Source organism: Carcharhinus amblyrhynchos, unplaced genomic scaffold (assembly GCF_965287045.1).
Source record: "Carcharhinus amblyrhynchos unplaced genomic scaffold, sCarAmb.v2.hapA chromosome_323, whole genome shotgun sequence".
Taxonomy (NCBI): domain Eukaryota; kingdom Metazoa; phylum Chordata; class Chondrichthyes; order Carcharhiniformes; family Carcharhinidae; genus Carcharhinus; species Carcharhinus amblyrhynchos.
Window position 1 is genome coordinate 134,377 of NW_027650063.1, and position 9,364 is coordinate 143,740.

The window sequence follows — 9,364 nt, forward strand, 5'->3', positions numbered from 1 at the left end:
AACTGGCCACAGTGAGGTCACGGGGCCGGCCAGGGTCACCAACTGGCCACAGTGAGGTCACGGGGCCGGCCAGGGTCACCAACTGGCCACAGTGAGGTCACGGGGCCGGCCAGGGTCACCAACTGGCCACAGTGAGGTCACGGGGCCGGCCAGGGTCACCAACTGGCCACAGTGAGGTCACAGGATTGGGCAGGGTCACCAACTGGCCACAGTGAGGTCACGGGGCCGGCCAGGGTCACCAACTGGCCACAGTGAGGTCACAGGATTGGGCACGGTCACCAACTGGCCACAGTGAGGTCACGGGGCCGGCCAGGGTCACCAACTGGCCACAGTGAGGTCACGGGGCCGGCTGGGGTTGCGGGGCCTGGGCGGGATCACCAATTCTCAAAGTTGGGGGTCATAAAATCCCCATGGTGCAGAAGGCGGAGAGATGGGGGGGGGTGGTGGGGGAAGGACAAGGGAGAGCCGGGGTGCGGGGTAGCTTTGTGGTGTCTGCTGAAACATGGTACTGTCAAAGCAGTCATGATGTGGAGATGCCGGCGTTGGACTGGGGTAAACACAGTAAGAAGTCTGACAACACCAGGACAGGCTCAAAGCAGGACAGCTGAGCAAACAGCAGCTCAAGTGGACAGAACCCTCAGTGAGGAAGGGTTTGAGTTAGTCTGTCTCAAATCAGGCTGCCATTTCTGCTCTGCACAAGGAATCTGCAGGGCAAATTTAAGAAAGAATTTAATATCCTTCCACCCATTAAAGGAGGAAGGAAGCAGAGGAAAAGATATCGGACATTTTCCAGAACACACCACACCCAGTCTGCCTCCTCCCCAGGATATTCTCGTCACAATTCTTGACTGAGTTATTCTAGGCAACTGCTGGACAGGAAATCATCACATGACCTCCTGATGCTCTCTCTCTCTCTCTCCATCAACACCCTGAAACCTCAAAGCTCCCACGGGAACATCTCGCCCTCTCACAGTGTTAAAATTAGAACCATGAGCTAACACTTGTGTGGCCTGGCAGGCACACGCCAACTGCAGCATTGAGCTCAAGCTGGCAATTCCGTTCCAGCGAAGGGCCATCGGGTTTGCTCGCCTGCTTCTCCACAACGCAGGGCGAGAACGTTTGACCCGCCCTGCCTGCGTCAGATCTCCGATACAAGAGCAACGCTGACAGTTCCAGTTGGGTAACCGCTTCCTCCCCCACAACAGGCACCCACTTCCCCCTCTCCCCAGCCCTTTGGACAAATAATCGTGTAACTGCTTTGATCAACCAACCTTTCCTGAACACTAACCATGAACTGCTGGAGGCAGCTACTCGATATTGACAGTTTAAAACAGTAAGTTTAGCGAGAACTTCCCCCCCACCATGGATTTTTAAAGTTGGTTTAAGTTTTAAATTTTGTATGAAAACAGGTACATCAGTTTTATCTGAGGCACAGGCTCTCTGATGGAGGGTCACAGAGAAACACTAAAACTGTCCCCCCATCCATTAAAAATAGAACATTCCCAGAGATTAAAGCAATTTTCAGCAGTTTGTGTCTTTCAACCATTCTTCAGGGCTTAGGGCAAATATTTCTACTTATTCTTTTGCAGATGAGACTTTATTAGCTGGTGGACCAGAACCCATTGCGCCACAAAGTCACTGAAACTAGAAGCAGGAGGAGGCCATTCAGCCCTTCAAGCCTGCTCCACCATTCATTATGATCATGGCTGATCATCAAATTCAATATCCTGATAAACCTCCCCCCTTATCCCTTTAGCTCTAAGAGCTATATCTACTTTTTTTTCCTGAAATCACACGACTAATTCTACACATCCACCAGTCCCTGGGTGAAGGCATTTCTCCTCATCCTGAAACTAGGACCCCTAATTCTGGATTCCCCCAGTTTCCTGAGGTAGTAATTAGAATTGTAGAATCCCTACAGTATAGGGGAAGGCCATTTGACCCATCGTGTCTGCACCAAATCTCTGACAGATCATCCCACCCAAGCCCTATCCCTGTAACCCCGCCCTGCTAATCCCCCTAACCTGCACATCTTTGGACACTAAGCAGCAATTTATCATGGCCAAGCCACCTAACCAGCACATGTTTGGAGTGTGGGAGGAAACCCATGTAGACACAGGGAGAATGTGCAAACTCCACACAGACAGTGACCCGAGGCCCGAATTGAACCCGGGTCTCTGGCGCTGTGAGGGAGCACTGCACTCACACGCGTTTCTGCTGAGTGTTGATTGCTACCATTGAAGAGCACCTAGACACAGTTGATGGAATCAATGTTGGGCGGGGGGGGGGAGTGAATTACAGCTCAACCAAATACAACCATGAATTTATATAGCTCTTTTCCCCACGCCCAGGCATCTCACACCATGACACCCTTTTTCTCAAGCGTGGTCATTGCAGCAAGCAGTGACCAGAGTGCACACAGCAAGCTCCCAGAAACAGCAAGGTGACCGTGGCTGGGTAACGTGCTGCATTTTCTCTCTGGCAAGGCCAAACGAAGGATAAACATTGGCTGGGGAAACACAGGCTGAACTCAGAATCCATCAAATCCCTACAGAGCAGAGGAAGGCCATTCCACCCATTGAGTCTATACCGATCACAATCCCACCCAGGCCCTATTCCCATAACCCCATGCATTTATCCTAGCTAGTCCACCTGACACCAAGGAACAACTTAGCATGGTCAAATCCACCTAACTCACACATCTGGAGTGTGGCAGGAAACTGGAGCACGTGGAGGAAACCCATGCAGACTCTGCACAGAACAGTGACCCGAGCCGGGAATCGAACCTGGATCCCTGACATAGTGAGGCAGCATTGCTAACCACTGTGCCACTGTGTTGCCCACACTCTGCTGCTCTTCTTCGAAACACAGAAGACAGGAGCAGGAAGAGGCCACTCAGCCCTTTGAGTCTGCTTTACCATTCATTACGATCATGGCTGATCATCCAACTCAATAGCCTAATCCTGCTTTCTCCCCATGACCTTTGATCCCCAAATGCTATATCCAGCTGCCTCTTGAATACATTCAATGTTTTGGCATCAACTACTTCCTGTAGGAATGAATTCCACAGGCTCACCACTGATAACCAATATGCATCTTATTCAGACAGGGCAACTTCACTTTCTAATGACTGTCCATACCTTTGATTGCTTTTTCTCAACGTTAGCACAACGGAATGATAGCTTTATTTCTCTTTAAAACAAAAGTCTCCCCAAATTTCCTTGGCCATGACTGTTAAATCTGTCAATAATACCCCGTAACCGAGTGTGTGCATGCGCTGGGCAGTTTACAAACATTAACTAAAAGCAGGTTATTAACAGCTCAAAGACGGACCGACCAAGTACATGGATCCAGCTGCTTTATGGAGCAGGAGCTGATTTGCAAACCTGGGGATCTTTGAGAGTTAACAGCCTCTCCTCCCATTGGAAGTAACACAGCCAACTACAAAGGAAGCTTTATCCCAGGTGTTTAATTCAGTGTTAGCAAACACTGTGGAATGTAAATCGATTGGATTTTTAAAAAATGTCATCCTCCCCTACTCTTTAAAACTTTAATGGTGTTGCTGTTTGAAAGCTCAATGTCTTTCAGCCGTGGTTCGCTGGGTAACGCTCCCTCGTCTCCAGTCAGCACTCACGGGTTCAAGTCCTGCTGCAGAGCACAAATCGTGGAGGATGACACTCCTGAGGGGCAGTGCTGAGATACTGCCAGAGGTGCTGCCTTCCGGCCCAGGGCTTAGTCCGAGGACGTGTGTGGGGGAGGTAAACAGAGAATCATTTTACAGCCACAAGAGCAGGAGAAGGCTCCTCGAGCCCACTCCAACATGGGCAGCATGGCAGTTAGCACTGCTGTCTCACAGCAAGAAGTCTCACAACACCAGTCCAACAGGTCTCGCAGTGCCAGGGACCGGAGCATCAGGAGGAAACTCATGCAGAGGCAGGGAGTACATGCAGACTCTGCCCAGACAGTGACCCGAAGCCAGGAATTGAACTGGGTCCCTGCACATTCTCCCCGAGTCTGCGTGGGTTTCCTCCGTGTGCTCCAGTTTCCTCCCACAATCTGAGAGATGCGTCGATTAGGTGCATTGGCCGTACTAAATTCTCCCTCAATGTACCCAAGTAGACGCCAGAGTGTGGTGACTTGGAGATTTTCACAGTAACTTCATTGCAGTGTTAACGTATGCCTATTTGTGATGTTAATAAACAAACAAGCATCATGGCTGATCTGACTGTGGCCTCAACTCCCCCTTTCCTATCTGCCCCCTCCCTCTGAGCCCCAAAATCCTCAGCACCTCAGTCGATTGGAAATATATCTGAAGTTTCCTTGAACATTCTCTTCCCCAGTCTCCAGGTCACCAAGGAAGAGAACTCCAAACACCGAGCCTCAGAGAAAATCTAAATCTTATCCATGTCCCACATCCACTCAGCAATCGCAGGATTTTATACGTCGGTTAGCTCAGTTAGCTGGACAGCTGGTTAGTAACGTAGAGCGACTAACAGCGTGGGTTCAATTCCCGTACCAGCTGAGATTATTCATGAAGGTCCCACCTTCCCAACCTTACCCCACACCCGAGGTGCGGTGACCCTCAGGTTAAATCACCTCCAATCAGCTCACCCCCTCAAAGGGGAAAGCAGCCTCTGGTCATCTGGAACTGTAGCAACTTTACCACAAGTGTTCCAGTAAGATCACCTCTCATTCGTCTAAATTCCAAAGGATCAAGCCAGCCCAACCTTTGCTTGTAAGAGAACCCCTTTCACCCAGCTCTCAGTCGAGAGGACCTGATCCAAAAAGCTCCCAATGCAATTATGATCATTAAGTAAGGGGACCGCTCTACCCAAGGGTCCAGATGTGGTCTAACTGCACAGCTATATCCTCCTCCCACAAGATATCAGACAGAATTAGGCCATTTGGCCCATCGAGTCTGCTCCACCGTTCGAGCATGGAGTTTCTCAACCCCGTTCTCCCGCCTGATCCCCTGACCCATCTCAAGAACCTATCTCACTCTGTCTTAAACACACTCACGAACTGGCCTCCTGTGTGACAACGAATCCCAGATTCGCCACCCTCTGCCGGAAGGAATTCCTCCACATCTCGGATCTAAAGTGTTGTCTCTTTACTCTGAGGCTGTGCACTCGGGTCCAAGTCTCTCTCACATCCACTCTATCAGGCCTTTCAGAATCCTGTAAATTTCAGCAAGATTCCCCCCCCCCCATCCTCCTAAACGCTACTGAGTTCCTACACTCCCCCCTCACATTGATATTTATTAATTATTCATGTCACAAGTAGGCTTACATTAACACTGCAATGAAGTGACTGTGAAAACTCTCTAGTCGCCACTTTTCAAAACTTGCTCGGGTACACTGAGGGGGAATTTAGCAGGCCAACACACCCTAACCAGCACATCTTTTGAACTGTGGGAAGAAACCCACGCAGACACAGGGAGAACGTGCAAACTCTGCACAGTCAGTGACCCAGGAAATCGAACCTGGGTCCATGGCGCTGTGAGGCAGCAGTGCTAACCCACTGTGTCACCGGGAATGGAACCCAGGTCCCTGGCGCTGTGAGGCAGCAGCGCTAACCCACTGTGTCACCGGGAATGGAACCCGGGTCCCTGGCACTGTGAGACAGCAGTGCTAACCCACTGTGTCACCGGGAATGGAACCCGGGTCCCTGGCGCTGTGAGGCAGCAGCGCTAACCCACTGTGTTACCGGGAATGGAACCTGGGTCCCTGGCGTTGTGAGGCAGCAGTGCTAACCACTGTAGCATTGTGCCAGAGATTCAATTCCCTTTGCAATAAATGGTATTTTCGAAAAGTAAGTGAGCTTGCACCAGTGTCCTGACCAATAATCATCCCTCAACCAACATTGCGCCATCCAAACAAACACATTACCCGGTCACTCACACATTGATGTCTTTGGGAACACTCTGTTTCCACTACACTACAAGTGATTACAACTTCCTGAGTGTATCATTGATTTCAAAGCACACCAAAGCCGCTGAAGGCATGAAAGAAACAACTTTTTTTAAAAAAACGGAGTGGTGAAATCTCGTGCACGTTGTGACTAAGGCATTGTTTCTGTACCCGCATTGCAAACTCAGAGGAAACTCACACGACTCATTGCTGGGGTGAGAGGTTTGTCTTAGAGCAAAGATCAAATAGGACAGCATGGTGGCACAGTGGGTTAGCACTGCTGCCTCACAGTGCCAGGGACCCGAGTTCCATTCCCGGTGACACAGTGGGTTAGCACTGCTGCCTCACAGCGCCAGGGACCCGAGTTCCATTCCCGGTGACACAGTGGGTTAGCACTGCTGCCTCACAGCGCCAGGGACCCGGGTTCCATTCCCGGTGACACAGTGGGTTAACACTGCTGCCTCACAGCGCCAGGGACCTGGGTTCCATTCCCAGTGACACAGTGGTTGGCACTGCTGCCTCACAGCGCCAGGGACAAGGGTTTGATTCCTGGTGACAGTGGTTGGCACTGCTGCCTCACAGCGCCAAGAACCCAGGTTCAATACCAACCTCGGGTCACTGAATGTGTGGGGTTTGCACGTTCTCCCCGTGTCTGTGTGGGTTTCCTCCCGCAGTCCAAACATAGAATCCCTACAGCGCAGGAGGCCATTTGGCCCAACAAGTCTGCATAACCACAATTTCACCTAGGCCCTACCCCCATGCCTTTACCCTGCTAACCCTCCTGACACTGAGGGGCAATTTAGCATGGCCAATCCACCTAACCCGCACAACTTTGGCCTGTGGCAGGAAACCGGAGCACCCGGAGGAAACCCACGCAGACACGGGGAGAACTTGCAGACTCTGCACAGACAGTGGCCCAAGCTGGGAATTGAATCCAGGACCCTGGCGCTGTGAGGAATCAGTGCTAACCACTGTGCCGCCCCACACAAGTTAAGTGGATTGGCCATGCTAAATTGACCCTTAGTGTCAGGGGAACTAGCTATGGTAAGTATGTAGGGTTATGGGGATAGGGCCTGGGTGGGATTGTGGTCAGTGCAGACTTGATGGACTAAATGGCCTCCATCTGCACTGTAAAGACTCTATGATTCTATAATAAATAGATTGGATCTAAACTTACTGGAGTTCAGGAGAACGAGGGGTGATCTCATTGAAACAGGTACAATTCTGGAGCGTGTGACAGGGTGGATGCTGAAGGGATGTTTTCCCCTCATGCAGAAATCTACCATTAGTGGGTATAAGATCAGCATACAGGGTCACCCACAAGAGGGAGACAAGGAAGAACTTTTCTCTGGAAGGTGGTGAGCCTGTGGAATTCTCTTCCCAGAGAGTGTTGGGTGTTGGCTCACTGAATATATTCAAGGAAGGGTTGGACAGGTTCTCTGGACAAAGACAGAAGGAAAAGAAGAATTCCTGGCAGAGCAGCCTGGAGCAGCTGCTCCTGTTTCTTATTTTACGTCACTTTCATCAGATTTCATCTCCATTACATAAACCACACTCCCATCCACTGACTCTGTCTACACTTCCCACTGCCTCGGAAAGGCATAATTAAGGACCCCACGCACCCCGGACATTCTCTCTTCCACCTTCTTCCATCAGGAAAAAGGTACAAAAGTCTGAGGTCCCGTACCAACCGACTCAACAGCTTCTTCCTTGCTGCTGTCAGACTTTTGAATGGACCTACCTCGCATTAAGCTGATCTTTCTCTACACCCTAGCTATGCCTGTAACACTACATTCTGCACCCTCTCCCTTCCTTGTCCCCTATGTACGCTATGAATGGTATGCTTTGTCTATATAGTGCGCAAAAAGCAATACTTTTCACTGTACGTTAACACATGCGACAATACTATATCAAATAAAAATATTGTGAAAACTGTCAGCCAAACATGACTTGCAGGTCACATTCAGAAGTTGCAAAAGCACGTTACCGAGAATTCAGCACCGCTACCGTCTCAGTTTGCCAGCTGACAGTGCACATGTTCGGATCGTGGGGAACAGAGCTTCCCATTCCAAGCTCAGGGAGAGCAGTGTACAGGGCCATCCGGCCCAAAGGCTAACCAATTAAAAACAATCTTTTTAGCCAATCAAATGAACTCAATCAAATTAACAAGGAGACAAATTAAAAAGGCAGCTCCCAAAAAGGGGGGTGACTCGGGACTGGTGAGCCGAGGCTCTGTGACAGGTCATGGGTCAACCCTAAACACTTGCCCGGTTAACGTAGTGGATTAACAAGTCAGTCACTGCTTTGCCAAGGGGAGAAGTGTAACCTATCATGCGGTTTGCCATCCTGAAGATGCTGTGACTACCTTGCCTTCCCAAGAATTGTATCTCTCATTCCCTAATCCCAGGATTCTCCAAAACAAAATGAGCCAAGAGTTCTGATTCTATGAACAGATTTGTCTTAATGCAGGAGGTGGCCATTTGGCCCGTCCTGTCTGCACCAGCTCTCTCTCAATGAGCATTTTCCCCGTTACCGCTCTCCCCCCAATCCTGCAGATTGGTTCTTTGAAAAGAACCATCCAATTCCCCTTTGAATGCCCCTTGAAACTCAGTCAGTTATGTAAGGAGTAAAATCCACTGATTGCATGATATATGTTCAGAAACAGCGATAACTCAGCTCTGACGAAGGGTTATCTTGACTCGACATATTCTCTCTCCACAGATGTTGTCAGACCTGCTGAGTTTCTCCAGCATTTTCAGTTTGTTTCAGATTGCAGCATTCACAGCGTTTTGCCTTTAATGATGACCGAGAGACCTCTACTCTCAACAGTTAAAGGTTACTTTGTGATTCCGGCAACACAATAAAACACACAACTACAGAGCAAAACATCTACCATTCCTCCACGAATGAATAAACAAAACAAGCAGCAATGAAAAGTAAATTAACCATCTACCTTGAGCCAAAAACTATTACAGCAAGGCTTCCAAATAGCTAATGGGGGAAAGGGGGGGGGGAAATTCACCAGACCGAGATGCAAACCGAGAGATTACAACCTGTGCCCCTGACACCTCTGCAACCCCAGGCTCAGAATACAAATGAATGAGGTTCCCTTCTCAGGGTAAGCACATGGAACACATGTGAACAAAGGGGTTGTGGCAAAGCCTTTGCCTCGACTGGAAGGACCTGCAAAACCATCCTCTAAAAGGGGAAAGGAAATAGGTGCAAATGGACACTGGAGACAGGTCAAATGGCGGGAGAGAAGTTAGGAGCCATACCTGAGATATCAAATCAGAGCAAGGGATTCCAATCAAACCGCTACACAGCCAGATTTGCATTCACAGGCGGGTATCCTGGTTTATTTGTGGGTTTGGGGGGAAGGTTTGTAGCCCCTTTACGGCCAGGAAACAGCAGCACCCAAAAAAAACGTGCGCCCCTCACCTTTGCAACAAACAAGA

The 9,364-nt window shown here is 49.7% G+C and overlaps 1 protein-coding gene across 3 annotated transcripts in view; it reads right to left on the reverse strand.

Annotated features, from left to right (window-relative positions):
- csnk2b (casein kinase 2, beta polypeptide) overlaps positions 1 to 9,364 on the reverse strand; it is a 58,489-nt gene that overhangs the window by 48,157 nt on the left and 968 nt on the right. The window contains exon 1 of one of the 3 annotated variants that reach the window (XM_080183529.1): positions 9,185 to 9,303. The exons of the other annotated variants lie outside the window; for them this stretch is intronic. The gene's annotated coding sequence lies outside the window, so the exon portion shown is untranslated. Of the gene's footprint in view, positions 1 to 9,184; positions 9,304 to 9,364 lie in introns of those variants that run through there. 3 annotated transcript variants of the gene reach the window in all.